The 17,484-nt window shown below is 38.5% G+C and overlaps 1 protein-coding gene across 6 annotated transcripts in view; it reads right to left on the bottom strand.

Annotated features, from left to right (window-relative positions):
• The window catches only part of Rgs7bp (regulator of G protein signaling 7 binding protein), a 99,445-nt gene that overhangs the window by 43,801 nt on the left and 38,160 nt on the right, over nt 1–17,484 (bottom strand). The window contains exon 1 of one of the 6 annotated variants that reach the window (XM_076551951.1): nt 2,525–2,668. The exons of the other annotated variants lie outside the window; for them this stretch is intronic. The gene's annotated coding sequence lies outside the window, so the exon portion shown is untranslated. Of the gene's footprint in view, nt 1–2,524; nt 2,669–17,484 lie in introns of those variants that run through there. 6 annotated transcript variants of the gene reach the window in all.

The following is a 17,484-nucleotide window of genomic DNA, read 5'->3' as shown; positions in this document are numbered from 1 at the left end:
TTTTTTCCTCAAGGACTGGATGCAGTGTAGTGCCCCTTTCTTACCATTTTGTTAGGAATGTGGGAATTCTCTCCGTAAGAAGAGAAAGGTGTACTGAAAGTGATTTGTAAAGCATTGTAGAAGCAACAAGTGAAATAAATATATTAATGCAAACATAGACAATGTTGGTGGCTAATGGTCCAGCTGGATTTGTAGAGTAAGAGTTTTAAAATTTAGAAAAACAGTACCCTACCTTTGTATTCCCCATGGTCCTACCAATAAAATATAAACAGGCACTTCTGACATACCACATTGATTTGTTAACTATGATATATTTTAAACACACCAAATAGAAGTTTAGAAATGAATATGAAGTATGAAGTTACAATATCTTCTGCCAGCTCATCTTGCCTATGCCCTTCAATGTCCAGAGGCTTTGGCTGGAGCTTCCCAAACTTTAGTATGCATCAAATCATCAGGAGGGCGTATCAAGCCCACAGAGTGCTGGACCCTCTTTCTGGGTTTCTGTAATGGGTTTGGGATGGATACTGTTCATTTAATCTCTGTTTCAGGAGATTTTTTCTCACTGCTGCTCTGCTGTGCCAATAAAGTGTAACCTTGAATCAAAGGACAGAGTCAGCACTATGCTGACTGGAATTAGCCATAGAGATGTTGGAGGACTAGGGAAGTCGGATAGAGAGGGGCAGGAAAAGAGAAAGAAGGGCTTGGGGAGATTTTGTGGCCTTGGATCTGAGTAGGGTCAGCTGGTTGTTTCTCTGCTATTCCTTTTTATCTATCTCAATTTCGACTCCCAAGTTTTTATTAATGCTAGAACAATTAAGGAAAATGTTATAAATCTCTATTAAATTTCTAGTTTATGCCAGGTGGTGGTGGTGCATGCCTTTAATCCCAGCACTTGGGAGGCAGAGCTAGACAGATCTCTGTAAGTTTGAGGTCAGCCTGGTCTACAGAGCAAGATCCAGGACAGGCACCAAAACTACATGGAGAAACCCTATCTCAAAAAACAAAAACAAAAAAAACCCACGAAATTAAAATAAAAAAAAACAGAAAAAAATCCAGCTTATTTGGAGAAGCTTTGGGTTAATGTATTATAGACATACCCTTGGTGGCCACATTAAACTAAAACGCTAGTTTTTAGGACTAAAATTTGATGTTACAAATGAGAATTTCAGGGTGTATGTATGTGTGCATGCAAACACACACATTTTTCATGCAGATGTACAGGCATGTATGTGTTTATGTGAAAGCTAGAATTCAATATTGGATATCTTTAGTATCCTACACCAATGGTTCTCAACCTGCAGGTCGAGACCCCTTTGAGTCACCTAAGACCATTGAAAGCACATGTATTTACATTACAATTCATAACAGTAGCACAACTGTAGTTGTGAAGTAGCAATGAAAATAATTTTAGGAACTGTACTAAAGGAACATGAGGAACTGTATTATAGGGTCACAGTATTAGGAAGGTTGAGAACCACTGTTCTACACCTTGTATTTTTTCTGAGACAGGGTCTTTCACTGAACCTGGAGCCCAATGACTCTGCTAAGCTAGAGTCATTGGTCAGGGGGCTCCAGGAATCCACCTATCTCTATCTCCTCAATTCTGGAGTTACAGACTTGCACCCATGAGCCTCTTTGTGTGTGTGTGTGTGTGTGTGTGTGTGTGTGTGTGTGTGTGTGTGTGTGTGTGTATGCTGGAGATCCAGACTCAGGTCCTCAGGTTTGCATGGCTTACATTTTACTACTGATGAGTCATTCCCTAGCCCTCAATCTCTCTCTCTCTCTCTATCTCTCTCTTTCAATTATTTGTGTGAAATAGGCGGTTTAATTTTTCTGGTAGGGCATTAGTATGGGATTAATGTTCTTAGTGACTTAATTTATATAGATTAGAACTCAAAGGTGTCAGGTGACGATGCCTGAAATACGAGCCTTGCTTCCAGTGCGTCTCTGCCCATCCACTTCTCTAAATGGGCATCGTTCCAGTCGGGGCTGGGAGACTTGCATCATTTTCAATTGCTGAATTATTTCTTTTTTTTTGGGGGGGGGGGGGTTTCCGAGACAGGGTTTCTCTGTGTAGCTTTGCGCCTTTCCTGGGACTCACTTGGTAGCCCAGGCTGGCCTCGAACTCACAGAGATCCTCCTGGCTCTGCCTCCCGAGTGCTGGGATTAAAGGCGTGTGCCACCACCGCCCGGCTGAATTATTTCTTTTTAAAATCCTACCTATAGGCTTGATTTGTATAACTAACAAACGAATGCAGGTGTATCCCAATGAGACAACACAGCAGTCAAATAAAATTGAACTCTAGCGTGAGGCTCAGTGCTTCACAGAGTTATTTGGGTGGCGTTTGTTTTGCTGTTTTTACCTCTTCCATGGAAACTCGTCCCTCTCTTCCTCCTAGTTTTCTCTCATTCTCTTCTTTGTCCTCCTGCTGCCTCTCTCATTCTGTTCTGTTCTTTTATTTCCTACCCATCGCCATCAGGATATCAGTCTAGAATACAATATATCAGTGTAGTTACTTATGCTTAAAAGGGAGTTCCTGAGGATCAGAAGACACCCAGCACCCAAGGGGAAGAGGCAGCCATGTTGTCATGCAGCCGCACAGTTGGTGTTTAAAGCCCTTGACCTCACAGACTCAATGCATAGCACACAATCCCCGTGCTTGCTCCACTCAGGGGAGCATTCTGAGAATACGCAAGAGCATTCCAAGGGAACACAGGGAGAGAAAAATGCTCTCAGATGCCATTCGAGACACACATTACATGAATCTTAGAACTAGATCCACATCCACACCTCAGTTCAAACTTGAGCAGATGGAAGGACCATAGGAGGCTCCAGGACCACAGAGATATGACATCCCACATGACAAGCACTCCTGAGAAGCCAAGCATTTCTTGGCAGGTTATTGTACAGGGCCCCCTGGAGACGGGAGACTCAGGTTGCAAATCTTATTTGGTTAGCACTCCAGCTTTTACTGGGCAAACTTTTATCTGAATTAAAAAAAAAAGTCTTGTTTTAAAACTTCTGCTTTCATTTCTTATCCTTGAACACATGTCAAAATTATCTTAATATGAACTGACATCATGTCAATTAAAGAAAATGTGACAAAACCCACTTGGCAAATGAGTAGAGGTACCGTAAAGAGCCTGGATTGTGAGATGGCTGGAAAGTGTCAGCATCCTTGGCAAGGGCAAGAACCACAAACACAGAGGCAACCTGCTCAAAACAAATCGTTTGCAGAGGTGCTCAGTTGGAAGCAACTGGGAAAGGCAGAGGGCACACAAAGGCACATTCTGGCTTGCGCTATGAAAATCTCAGAGCTGCACATAGCCAGTGTGTCTACAGCTGATGAAGATGCTAAGGATTTCTGGCCTCAACATCAGCTAGGTCCTGCAGTCTCCTTGAAAAGGTGTAAAGATAGCTGCTGTCTGTTTTGTTCAAGGTAAAACTCCTGTCTGCATTTTCTGTAGCTGCTGCTAAGAACACTTGTATCAGGGTTGAGAAACATCATTCAGCACAGAGTAGCAGGGGATTTGGATAAGACGACCCATGGCAGTGGCAGTGAAAGAGACAATAGGAAGAAGACTTGCCAACAATATGCAGAACGGGGACCAGATCTGCATGAGGGAGCTTAACTACATTTTAACCAGTGGAGGTTCAAATGTGCTGGCTGCTGGCACTACAGTGAAGCATCTTGCAAAAGTTTGCTGTCCATTCTTTTCCAAGATTTTAGACTTTCTATTTAATTTTTAAATTACATAAGTTTTACTGTGTTTGAGCGTGTGCATATGTGTGTGTGTGTGTGTGTGTGTGTAGTGTGCCTGTGCACACGCACATATCACGACACCTATAGGGAAGTGTAAGGACATATTTGGAGAGTCAGTTTTCTCCTTCTACTATGTGGACTCGGGTCATCAGGCTTAGTGACAAGTGCCTTTACCTGGTAATCAATCACATCAGCCCAGATTTCTATTTAATTTCAATACTACAATTTCTGGCTAAAAACAAAACAAAGCAAAACACTAGTACAGTTCTACTTTTAAAGATTGTCATTCTTTTCTGGGTCGGTTACTTAATCCAGGCACCAGAGTGGACTTCAACTTCATTTCCCAAACACAAGTAAGCAATGTTCACAAATTCCTTTCTTCCTGTTATGAGTTACAAAACATGGACTCTTCTGTAATTCAAACACGCAGTCTAATTAAACATACAAATCTTGAAGTGTTTTTTTCCCCCCTCATTACTCTCTCTTGCTTTTCATATACAGAGACATACAGAGGGTTTTTTTCTCTAAGGTCAAGTACACAGTGTTCTACCAAAAGGGAATAACGTCAAATAAAAATAATAGCAGGGATAAAGAAAAATAAGCACTCAGTCTACATGGAGCCAAGGGAAAGGCAGAGAAAACAAAGAGTAGGAAGTTGTAGGACAATTTCCCAATGCTCAAGTATAATTGTATTTGTTTTGACCTTTGGAGATGAGAAAATGGTATTATAGCAACATTAAAATCATTTTTAAAAGAAAAATAAGTTGATTCAAATCCCATGGCTTAACTATCAATAACATCTCAGAATTTAAGCATATGGATATTTTCTTTCACTTAATTAATGTCATTGTAGGGCATTTTTTTTTTTAAACGGAGGGGTAGAAATTGTTTTTGTCTTATTTCTCAGTGCATCACAATCATTTTCCATTTGAAATTATTTCAACATGGCAATGTAGAAAAAAAAAAGATATAAACAAGAAAGCCACAGGATAAGAGTTGTGAAATACTAACACATTATAGCACATTAAACATTCTCAACTTCTAGTTGTCAGGAAAATGCAAATTGAATTAAGTGAGATACGGCCTTTCATTCCCACTGGATCGGAAGAAGATGTAGCAGTGAATCCGAAGAGAAAATGAAGCAGTGTGTGACCAATGGGAATTTAAATCAGCACAGTGACTGGAGGCCATTTTGAAATCTCAGTTAGAATGAGACTTGTGTATATTCAGCCCACTTCAATTTTCCTCCTCTGTCTATCCACAGATCAGCACCATTTAGCACGATTTCCACCAAGAGTGAAGTTATTCTTTTGTGCCCAGCAGGTTGGTAGGTACTATGATTCTTTTGAACACTTAAAATGGCTAGTATGAGATGGCAACCCAGTTTTATAGCAGAATATGTAAATTCAAACTTCATTGCCTTTAGCAGTACCTGTGTGCAAACACATGTAAGCTCCCAGTTCTCCTGGACTATGTGCATCTGTCTTGTGTTTCCCTCTTCATATTTCTGCTCTTATTTCAAACCTTCTGTCTTACAGTTTTCTGTTTGAAGGCTAAAAAGCAGCTTTAGCTAAGATCAGTATGTTGAACAACATAAACACTAAATCACCATTGAAGCGAAACAAAATGTAAATACTGGGCTGCCTGGGGAAAAGACAGCCAGCTTAGTTCACAAGGAACACTCAGGTGAGAGATGCTACAAGGTTTATTGAGCACTTACTGGGTACCAGGTATCTGCTAAACAGATCATTGTCATCTGGCTTCTGTTTTGTCATGGAAAAACTTGCTTTTGGCTTAATGGCAATTGCTTCTTGGGCAAGGTCCTTTCTAGCTTCAGTTGTCTTTGGAGTTCTGTGGTATCCAGTCCCTATTTTAGTTTCGGCAACCATGTTAGGAGTATGTTGGGCCATCTCATATTAGTCTCAATATCTTCTTACCCTGTCACTTATATTTTCTATACATTTATCTTTGCTATAATTCTGAGCATTTCTCTAGAGCTGTCTTCCAGTTTACTCTATTTAGCTGTGTATAATTCACCAGTGAGACTTTAATTTTAATGATGACATTTTTTTTCCACTTCTGAAACTTATTTGAGTCCTCTTCCAAGTATGTTGTGTATTTTCACATGCCCCATTTTGTCTCATTTTTCAACCCATCTCCTGTGTCTTTAATAATTTAAGACATGTTTCCTTTAGGTTATTACCAAGCAGTGGTATCAACAAAATCTCTGAGAAGGCTGAATCCTCCCACTTATTCTGTGTGTTTTCTCTTGCCTTTGATAGACTTTCCCCCTGTGTGTTCCAAGATTCTGTCATGTTGTTGTCTTACACTCGGCAGGACTTTATTTGCAGATTCCTGAGGTGTGCTGCTTTGGGACTACAGTGAGTGTAATTATGTTACCTCCCTTCCTTGCATCTGTCTGTCTACCTGTCTGCCTTTTATTTGAGTGCGGATCTTACTACACAGCCCAGGAAGGCCTTGAACTTGTAATCCTCCCACCCATGCCTCCAACTGGGGGGGGGGATTACAAGTGTATGCCACCGTATCTGGTTTAGTTAGAGTTTCTGAGGAGGCTGAATCAGACACACATTATAGTTATGGCTTTATGGCTTTATTTTCTCTCCCCTGGGCTTTCTCTTCACTAAGCATGTAGAACTTTAAAGGTCCTGGTTCGAGTCAGAATCTTTTAAAAATAATTTTTAAAAATTATAATAGAATTATATCATTTTTCCCTGTTCCAACTGCACAGCCCTAATTGATGAGCTAGCACGCTCCTTCAAGGAAGTTATATTAACATTTAATCACCCTTCTTCCCCTCCCTGACCCTCTTTCCTACTTTCTCTTCCCCCTTCTCTCAGAAAGAGCACCACTGTGTGGCCTAGGCAGCCTTTGAACTCACAACCCTCCTGCCTCCACTTCCACAGAGCTGAGGTCACAAGTGTGTGCCTCCACACTTGAGTCTCTTTTAAATTAGAATTTGAGGGTCACCCTTATACTTTTCTAGAAACGATGTGCTTTATATGATTCATGTTTTTAGAATATTTTAATTTCCTGAAAAGAAGACTAATAATCTTAGATCTTATTATGTAGACAGTGTTGAAATTTTAAAGACGATGAGTCTGAGATTGTGATAAATCTCAGCAGTCACAGAAAGCTATTAAGGCCTTGATTACAAAACATTGACCTTGGGCCCAGGCTCTTTCTATTTTATGACTCAGTGGATACAAGCATGCTAACAGAAGAATAGTGGGTACCATTTAAAAAAAATAAATAAAGGAAGGAAGGGAAAAATGAAACCCTGTATAAATAAATAATACTTAATCACATGAAAGGTTAACCATAAAACTGCAAAGCAGATTAAAGCCAAGAACACTGGAGTTTCATTCATCATGGCAGACGTGTATATACGCCGCAGGTTGCGAGTATGAGTCCAACATCACTTCTTCCACAGAAGTCATTATAAAAAGATGGAAAAAGATGAATCCTGACCTTTTACAAATCTCGTACAGATGAGACTATTGGGAAAGAATATTCTACTTTTGTTTTGTCTCAACTTCTACAACTGCATTGTGCTACTTCAAACAGGACCCAAGCCCTCAAGTCGACAAAATGTCCAATAGATGCCACAGAAAGAAAATAAGCAATGTCGAGCAGTACAGAAAATAATAATCTATATTTTGTCCAGGTATTAGGAGCTGATGTCATAAACATCATATTCCAAATTCTGTTCTACCAGGGTGAAGCATTTGTATCATGTGTAGATGCAACTGTAAATGAAGACTTGTTAAGTATATATAACCTAAACCTCTGGTCCTGTAAATGCAAAGAAAAATTATATTTTATTGAGAAATTAGTCCAGAGATTTAAAAAAAAAACTGAGAATGGAATAAGATAATTAGCCACTTAAAAGACAATGTCAGAAGTAGCTAATATTATCTAAAACTAGTTAAAAGTTAGAAAGCTAGTATCATTGACTTTGAAAGAAATAGTAATCGTAGAAGCAAAAGGAGCAAACATTTCTTAAAAAATAATAAAAAGGAATTTTTCTCATATCCACTTTAAAAATATTATTTTGGAAAAATATTATTAAAGACATAAGCTTTTCTAGGTTGTTTGTAGTAGGATACATAATCAACATTGGTGATCCTCAGAAGTCATACTTCACTAGGTGGTGAAGGGAATTTGCTTTAGATTACATAAGACATAAGCAGATGCTTTAACTTTTCCAAATGATCTGATAAAGTCACAAACCCACAATGAATCTAAATGCTAATCAAGCTTATAAGACATGAAGCACGAAGTTAATAAACTATATTGGTTGATTTTTGTTTCAAAATACTGGTTAAGATAGACGTCTTGCTCTGTAGTCTTGGGTGGTCTAGAACTCATTCTGTATGCCAGGCTGGACTCAGACTTGCTGCAATCATCCAATCTTTGTTTCCTAAATGCTGAGATTATAGATATTCACTACTTTTCCTGACCAACAAACACTCATTCAAGAGAAACTGTATATAAACCAGATGATGTCTAATTGGAACAACTGAAAAATTGTATTAAAATTTACTAATCAACAAATTTTAGATCGACTGTCAAGAATACATGAACTAATTTACAATGGACTAAACTTTAACATATGCTATATGCCATATATATATATATATATATATATATATATATATATATATAATTATGCAACTGAGTATATATGTGTTAACATGTGATAAAAACACAGTACTTAAAGATACAAAAAAACACAGTACTTATGAAATTTAGAGAAAGGAATAGTATTTTACTGGCCCAAAGGATTAGAAGCTGCATGGAAAAATCCCTCCAGTCTCATTACTCAAATGCTGCTCTGAAATATTTTTTCTGAATATTTAATGTCTAAAAATAAATTGAAGTATGGTCTTTGTGCCTGATGTAGGTTGAATCCTATAGAAATCCCTAGGGCAGAACACTTCTATAGGGAATAAATACATTCATTTTAAGATTTTGTTGGCAGAAAGGGGTAATTTCTTTCACAATCAGCTTTTTAATTGAATTTGTCTTTTGACTATTTCACACATGTACTGAGTGCATTCTGATTTTGTCACCTCCCACCCTCTCCAGTCTCCTCCCCACCTCCTACCTGACAAGTCTCTTTCCTGAGCCATACTTTCTTTCTTTTTAACTCACTGAGTTTTACCGGGGGTGTCTGTATGACTCTGGGTTTGGAATTGTTCAGTGGTACCTGGTGGGCTCATGAGTAGTGGGTACACAACTGAAGATGACCTGCCTCTTCCCCAGAGTCCATCACAAGTCAGATCAAAAGGCAGCTGTGGAGCCGTGGGAGCCAGATCCATGGACTGACTGTCCGCATGCGCACTACAGACACCGTAGCTTTTATGGGATCGTGACTGCATTGGTGTGGCCTTGTCTAGAAGACAGCTTCTCACAGCCTTTCTCCCTCTCTTCTGGCGCTTCTATTCATTCTATCCCCTAGAAGGGGGTGCATTATGAACAAGGATGACAAGCAGAAGGCTGCTTTCAGAGACTCAGTCTTAGTGGCTGGGGTTTCAATGAATTTTGTCAGTTAGTTTAGTCAGCATTTAATTTGGGAAATCAATGCTACCGTTTTATTTAGATTTCAAAGCTTTAGAAAACACTATTTTTATAACACAGGCCACTTTGTTATTCATGTATTCGAAAGGCATTTGTTTTACAGAGTGAAGAACATCCTGTGCTATGGACAGAACCTTGTATCACCCCTCCATCATTCATATTTTGAAGCTGAAAGCCCCAATTAAAACCTCCATGTTACAACAGGGGATGGAGCCTTTGATCTGATGGGATTAGCAACCCTTGAAGGTAAGACAACAGAATTTTGAAGATGGTAAGAAGCTGTTTGCCTTCACTAGGAAGGGAGCCCTCCCAGCAGTTCATTTGGGTATCACTTGGACTTCCAGGTTTCACGGTAGTGAGAAAACAAATTTGGGTTGTGTTGTTTACACACCCATACTGTGATGCTTTGTTATGGCAGCCAAAGACAGAGACATCCTAAAAAAAAGGGAAGGGCATGTTCTAAAAAATTGTCAGTGTCATGGTGGTGAATACAATCTGCACAAACATTAGGGTTTAATGGAAGCTAAGGAGAATATGCTAAGTAAATGCAGCACCTGCCCTAGAGCAGAGCTTCTAAGGGTCAGAGTGGCAGGGATGCTGTAAAGAACAGTGTCAGGCAGCTGGTAGAAAAGGAAGATGGACAGTAGATTGCATGATTATAGTGTCAAAGTATGTTTATGAAGCTGGTATAACTGCAAAGTGTAAGTTAAGGGAAAGCTCTTATTTTTGCAAATATATACTAAAGTTTTTAGACTGAAGGCCTGTGATGTATACAAATTGTCTCCAGTGGTTCAGAAAATGATCACAGACCATACTAATAGCCACATAAGTAAATAGGGTGAGATGTGTACAGTAGGTATCCATTAACCTTTGTATTACATTTCTGCAATACATTTGTTAAGTCTAAAATTGTTTCTAAAGAAAAAAATAGTAATTATTTTGTCTGAAAATTACTTAAAAAAAAAAAAAGAAACCCAGAAACCCAATGCTTACTTGGACTCAGGCCAATGTCATAAAGTAGGGCAGTCACACTGATTTCACTAGTCAGTCCCTGAGAAAAAGAAAGCAGTCACACCTGACCTTGTTAGCATGGTGTACTTCACACATAACTGTTTTGAGAAAGCTCCTGAGGGTCTGTGGGGAAAGTCAGTCCCATCTCCCTGCAGTCTTCTCTAACTGACAGACAGAAAGGGACCGGATCATCCCCCAGACCACCCCTGTTTTATCAGAGAAGACAATGACCAGCCATCTCAGACACCTGGGAACTTACCTCACATTTCTAGATACAGATTTAAATCAGACAGGACTTTAGCAGGAGCAATCTGCTAAAATCAAGTCGGTTCTAAATACTTTTTTTTTCCTGTCACAAAAGGAAGTGGGAAACAGCAACAAGAGCAACAAAAAAACACCCGATTTTTTTTTTTCAAAGTCAATCAAGGCCACCTAACCCATCACTGTTTAGTACTGTTTTCCTCAATAAGAAACTACGGTATACGTGTTGGAAAATACCCGTAGCCTGAGGAAGAAGAAAGACAAAGCTATGATTCTACAAAGTAAAAATTTCCTCTTATTCCATTTTTAAATGTTTTCCCAAGTGAATATATGACTTACAGAAGTGATAATCCTAGAATAAATGACATCGTATTGTAAACAGTGTTAGTAAGTCCTTAGACAGTGTTGTATCACAAACACATTTTATGTTACTAGATTGCCAGTATTCCATTTTGAAGAAAACTCACCCATGAATTGTTTCAGCCATATGATTATTTCCTTAGGACGAATATTACAATCAGATTTTTAAAATCAAAGGTAGAAATATTGTTAAGGTTTTCTTATACAAGCTTGCTTAATAGACATCAAGTTTAGCTTATTCTCTACCAAGCATTTCTGAGAAGACTTGAATTTGCACCCCACTTTATTCTTTGGAAATCTAAATTATGTTGCATTGGTTACCAGTGAATAGAGAAGTCTCTGTAAATCTTCTGTCATTTTACATATAATGAATTTGAGATTTTGTGTCTTTATCTTATTTATTTATTTATTTACTTATTTTGGTTTTTTGAGACAGGGTTTCTCTGTGTAGCTTTGTGCCTTTCCTAGAACTCACTCTGTAGCCCAGGCTGGCCTCAAAGTCACAAAGATCTGCCTGCCTCTGCCTCCCGAGTGCTGGGATTAAAGGCATGCGCCACCACCGCCTCGCAGTGTGTCTTTTTTAAAATTTTACTCTTGAGCTATTTTTAAAAGTAGTCTGTAAAAGTTTTAAGGTAATTTATTAACTTGTTTTGAAGTGCTTGATATTTTTTCTCAACGTTTATCTTTAAATTGCTAAAGAGTTATAGGAATCAATTGATATTGCAATGAATTGTGTAATATATACAAAAATATTCCATCATCTGATACGTGATTTAAATTTACTAGTCACTACTAAATGTCTTCAAAAATACAAAAATAAAGCAAAACAAAACCAACCAAACAACCAAATAGGAATTAGTTAAGGATCACATGCTTTGTTTCTTCTGACTGCTTTGAATCTAGAACAACCCTTGCCTTTTTCTACTATGCTGTGGACATTTTAAAAGAGAACAGATGAGTTGCTCAAAAAAGTACTTCAATTTCTGAACTTAGATTTCTGTGTGGTGTGATCAGAAACCTTAAATTACTTGGGCAACCATGTCAAGCATTTTCTTTATGATCACTGGTTCCAGCATCATTCTGAGAAATCCCTTTCATGTACAATCATAGAGATGTATAACTGTTATTTTTAGTGCATTTTTAAAGGAATTACATGTAAATTTCATAACAGATTATTTTGGTGAAGTGAATGAACAGATTCTTAAGTATTTGAAGTGACCGCTTAGGAGTAAATGATAAGGAAATAGTGTTGACAAGAAATTTTGTGTGGGATGTTAACACGAATAATATTGACTGCAACTATAAACAACATATTTATTTTCTTTGTCAGGCTTCAGATATTGTACCAAATGAACACTGCATCAAAGACAGGAAAGACCATGGGTGAAATATAAAATGATCACCTCCAATTTTATGTTAACATCTTATTCTATTTTATTATTTTTCCCCAAAGAACCTCTAACATTTTTCAAAATGGTAGAGACTGTAACACAGAGGGACAGTTTTAAATGCCGCTGTTAAAATAAAAGCGAGGAGGGGAAACTGAGTCATTATTTCTAAGCTCACTGCTTGTATCAAATGTGAGTTGGAGCAGTTAGTTGTATCAGGCAAGGGTTTCCAACACCACAGAAACCAATTTGCCTCTTGGTTATTGCATATATAAGTAGATAGGTTATACTGTAGGGAGGGCAGTATTCCCTACACATTCATAATCAGGAGCGCAGCTCTTCTTGACAGGACTTCTCTGATCATCATGTTTCAATTCAGCTAACTGCAAAGGAGAATTTAATTACTTCTTTCACGTAAGACTGAATTTGTTTATGCATTTTTAAAGGCAGATTTGGCTTACCAAAGGACAGTAGCCACTGATGGGAAGTGCTTAAGGTAGGAAGCTTTGAAATGCTTATAAGTAATGACTAAGAAGCTGTGGTTTATAATTTCAATCTTCCTGACTTTCAGATGTCTGCTCACCAGAAAGCCACAATTTTAAAGTGGTAACATGAAGCTTTTGTGAGGAGATGTTGCATAAGTTGACTTGGGAGTGCAATTAATGCGACTCCTCCTTTTAAAGTCAGCTGAACTTACTCAAGAAAAGGTCCCTAACCAATGACTCAGTGTTTAGTTCTTAGATACTTACCCAGGGCCTCTGAGGAACTGTGCCCACCAAAAGACAGATACAAGAACGGTGCTAGCAGCCTCATTCAAAATAGTTCCAGATCAGAAACAACTTTAGTGTCATCCAATAGGAAAATGGATCGGTTGTATAGTCACACAACGAAATAGTATACAGTAATAAAGAAAGAGCTATTTGCAACACATGAATTAGTCTCACATATATCCTGAATGATTTCCTTTGTATGGAGCTTACAATCTGGCAAGCTAATCTTCAGTAAGGGGGACCAGAGTTATTTATCTCTAGGGATTGAGGTTCACTCAGAAAAGGCATGAGCAAGCCTGGTGAATGCCATCCAATAGGAAAATGGATGGTGATTGTACAGATGCATATACATGTAAGAATTAAATGACTGCACACTAAATTAGTGTACAAACTTACCTTACTGTGTGCATATTCTATTTTATAAGAGAAAAAAAATCTGCTACTGATGGTTTTAGCTTAATGAAAGTTGGAATACATACATTTGAGCTTCTCTGTATTAACATAAAACCATTAGCCCTTAGCTACTTCACAGTATCTGCCTCTGTCCTTCGCCCTTGGTGGCTTCATTGTATCTCTCCGTCTTTACCCCTGAGAGGCTTCATTGCATCTCTCTGCCGCGCCCCCCCACCCCCGCCCCCAGCCCTTAGCGGCTTCGTGGTATCTTTCCATCTTTCCTCTACGAAGTTCTTTTGATGGCTGTGATCACTCTCTAACCTTGTCTTACTTCAAACATCGTTCTTAGTCGTTCCCTGAAACAAGCTGTTCCAAGATCCCTAATATCGTTGCTATTAAATTTAATGAACAACTTTCGGTGTATTTTTTATGACCTGTCTGGAGCATTTCATACTTTGGACCTCTTCTTCCTCTTTGAAAATCTTCCCCTTTCTAGTTTCCCTGATGCTGCTTTTCTTGTTTTTCCCCCTGCCTCTCAGGGGATGGCCTTGTAGCCTTCTTCGCAGCTTCCTTTATCTCTTGGTCCACCTCTGGACTCTGCTCTAGCCCTTGCCATGTCACATTCACACTTAGCTCACCCATACCATCCACTCCCTATACTTCCATTAGTTCTTGAAAGGCTTGTTTTCAGCCTTTGGTTGAAGCCCAGATCTATTTATCCCACAGCCCATTAAACATCCCTGCTTTAATTTCTCACACACACCCAAACTCTGCATTACTGTCCCGGCCCACATCGTCTCCCCATGCGTATTCTACCTTCATGGATGCCATCACCATTTACCCAGAGGACCAAACCCCAAACTGACGAGTTTCCCTTAGTTTATTCACCCACATCTTTCCTGTGATGTACTGTCGCCTGATTCTGCCTGCAGAGTTACACTCGGTCTTCTCTACTTTTTTCTGTTCTCACTACACTATGGAGTTCAGGTTAATGTCACCGCCCACCTAGCTTTTCTCACTTCCCACTCATTCCCACAGTATAGCCAGAGAAAATCTATTTTCATTAAATGATTTTTTTTTTTTTGCAAATTTGATTGTATTTTTTTTGTATGAATGTTTCTTATACAAAGAGAATGGAGAATCCTTTGTTTAAATTTCTAAAGTGTATTTCTCATTCTTTTTTTTTTTCCTTTTGGTTTCTTTTGTTGAGACAGGGTTTCTTGTGTCACCCTGGCTGTCTTGGAACTCACTCTCTAGACCAGGCTGGCCTCGAACTCAGAGATCCTCCTGTTTCTGTCTCCTGAGTGCTGGGAATAAAGGTGTGCACCATCACTGCCTGGCATATTTTTTATTCTTAAGTGTACTGTATTTTTAATTTTTCATTAGCATAAAAAGAACTAGTAATCATTGTCATTATGTTAAACAAAAACTGTCTTGTTGTTTCTCTTCTTCCCTTCAATCTACTTTCTGCATATGCTCTCCTGCATATGGTATATGTACTTTAAGCATTTGCATTTAAATATGAAATATCAATACTGTTTCACTTACAAAATACAGAAATGCCTCCTATTATGGTTTAGTAGACTGTGAATACATTAGCAAGGAGACTTCACATGGAAGATCTGGGATGGTGCAAATGAGTTCTCTTTTACATTAACTGTTGATCGAGTTGTGTGGGAGCAAAGGAGATGATGTATGTAGAAGAAACAAGTATCATTAAACAAGTGTTTAACAATTCTTTATATATAATTTTATTTTTTTAGGTGCTGGACATTGAACCCAAGGCACCATGCATGTGAAGCAAATACTGCCACTTAACTGTGTCCCCCAAACATTTATTTGTTTATCCACTCTTTTTATGAAAATGTAGTGTCAAAAACAGTGATAAATATTAGATGCAGAACTCACTGAGTTTATGATGCTGAGAGAGACAATTATGTATTAACAGTTAAATATTATGTATTAACAATTCATTATTAACAGACACAGAACAAAATCATGGATATCTCCATTTGTTGGTGGGACAAGTCATGTCCACATGGGAAGGAAAGAGTTAACTGAAACACCAGGCGTCTTCCCTGTGGCTGGAGATGATTGACCTCAACAGGCTCCTTGTAAACATGCTAATAGTATTTACTAGTGGAAAGATACCAGAGTCCCCATCTAAAATGATGGGTTTTGGCAGGACTGATGTGTTCTGTCTAGACTGTGTATTGTAAATAAACCTGCAGTGTATGGATTTATGAGACACGGCTGGCTGGAGGTTGGGAGGTACTCATGTAAGCATTTTCTGTCTAACTAGAAAAAGGATAATGGGAATCTCAAAACTAAAGTGGATTTTTTTTTTTTTAAAGAACACTATGTTCACACGAACTGTTCAGAACTCAGCTGTTAACTCTGAAACTCAAACAACATCCTAATTTAAAAGAAAAGGTCAGATTTGACTGATAGAGTCTGGCTCCTCCTCTGAGGGCTACCTCATCTGTATTAGATGCTCATTGGTAAAGTCTAACATGATGACACTCAGGAGTCTACTTTGAGCTTTCAACGCTTCAATCAACACAGCTAAATGTACACAAGAAATAAGAAGCTGATAAATAAGACTCGATCACACCACGAGAGAATATTTTTAAGGCAGTGTTGTAAATCTTAGTTAATATTTTGAAATAAATGGATTACTACCTAACATTATATGTTAAAACAAAAAATAAATAAAAAGGGGAAATCATTTAAAAATTAGATAAGAAAATGGCTGATGCCATTTCTGACTTTTAGTAAGAAAAAAAGCAAACAAAAATAATGAAATAAATATAAAATAAAGTCAATCAAACATCAGAAGAACAATTGAAAAAGAACAGACAGACAGCAGGTGGGAACTATTTAGGACACATTTGGGGGAGCTGTGTGTAGTAACATACCAACATAAAATCCAGTCCATTTTCCTGGCTGGTTGTTCGACTGGCTGTGCAGAAGTTTTATAATTGTATGTTTTCCTGTTTATCCATCTTGGAGGCTATTTTCTGTGCTTTGGGTATCCTGTTCAGAGAGTTGTTGCCTACGCCTATATTTTGAAGTGTTCTCTGACAGCACCTCCAGTTTCTCGGGGTTTAATTTAATGTCTTTGGTCAGTTTTGAATTGACTTTTATGAAGAGGAAGATAATCTCATTCTTCTACATGTTAGTCTCCAGCTTTTCAGGATCCATTTGTCAAGTATTCCCCCCCCCCCCCCCGCCTCCCCGCTTCCCTCTTGTGTATGCTTTTGATACCTTTACCAGATATTAAAGGACCATGGTCTATTTCTGGGTCCTCTTTTATTTTCCACTGGTCTAAGTGTCTGGTTTTGTGCTTTGGTTCCTTGGCCTATATGCCTTTGTAAGTATAATTTGAAGTTAGGAAGTCTGATAGCATTGTCAGCCTTCCGTTTGTTTCGGATGGCTTTGATTATCTGTGGTATTTTGTGTTTGCATATGAATTGCAGGATTGTTTTTCTTTTTCCCACTTCAATGAAAAATGCCACTAGAATATTGATGGACAGGGATTACATTAATCTGTAGGTCATTTTCAGCAATATAGCTATTTCATAATAGCATTCTGCCAATGTAGAGACATAGAAATCCTTTCTATTGTTTTGTATCTTTTTCCTATTTCATTTGTGTAGCTAGAGTTTTCCTGCCTTGCCCACAGTCAGGACAAATCTCTGTCACCCGCCAGTCCCACAGCCGCTCAGACCCAACCAAGTAAACACAGAGACTTATATTGCTTACAAACTGTATGGCCGTGGCAGGCTTCTTGCTAACTGTTCTTTTATCTTAAATTAACCATTTCCATAAATCTATACCTTGCCACGTGGCTGGTGGCCTACCGGCATCTTCACATGCTGCTGGTCATGGCGGCATCTGGCAGTCAGTCCTTCTGCCTTCCTGTCCTTTTAT

The sequence above is a fragment of the Peromyscus maniculatus genome, chromosome 15, assembly GCF_049852395.1.
Source record: "Peromyscus maniculatus bairdii isolate BWxNUB_F1_BW_parent chromosome 15, HU_Pman_BW_mat_3.1, whole genome shotgun sequence".
NCBI lineage: Eukaryota > Metazoa > Chordata > Mammalia > Rodentia > Cricetidae > Peromyscus > Peromyscus maniculatus.
The sequence above is the reverse complement of the archived record's forward strand: the minus strand, read 5'-3'. Positions and strand labels throughout refer to the sequence as shown.